Source organism: Fukomys damarensis, unplaced genomic scaffold (genome assembly GCF_012274545.1).
Source record: "Fukomys damarensis isolate Sample0158 unplaced genomic scaffold, DMR_v1.0_HiC HiC_scaffold_13, whole genome shotgun sequence".
Taxonomy (NCBI): Eukaryota; Metazoa; Chordata; class Mammalia; order Rodentia; family Bathyergidae; genus Fukomys; species Fukomys damarensis.
In genome coordinates, this window is record NW_022900925.1 from 12,743,466 (window position 1) to 12,743,708 (window position 243).

Here is a 243-nt window from a genome sequence, read left to right on the forward strand (position 1 = left end):
CCCCCCCCGAATACCTACCTACTCAGTACCCTCCACCCAGTCCCCACTACTGACAGAGAGTGGGAGAGGGCCGAGTGTCTGAGCCTACAGTGTTTAGACAGCCTGGTGAGAAAGGTCCTAAGTCAGAACAGGGGCACCTGTTGGAGAGCCTATGGCTCCAACAGCTACTCACACGCCCTGAGTCCGGCAGCCCAAGGAGGACTGCCCAAGGAACTCGATTTACACTAGGCTCGGAAGGCTGTG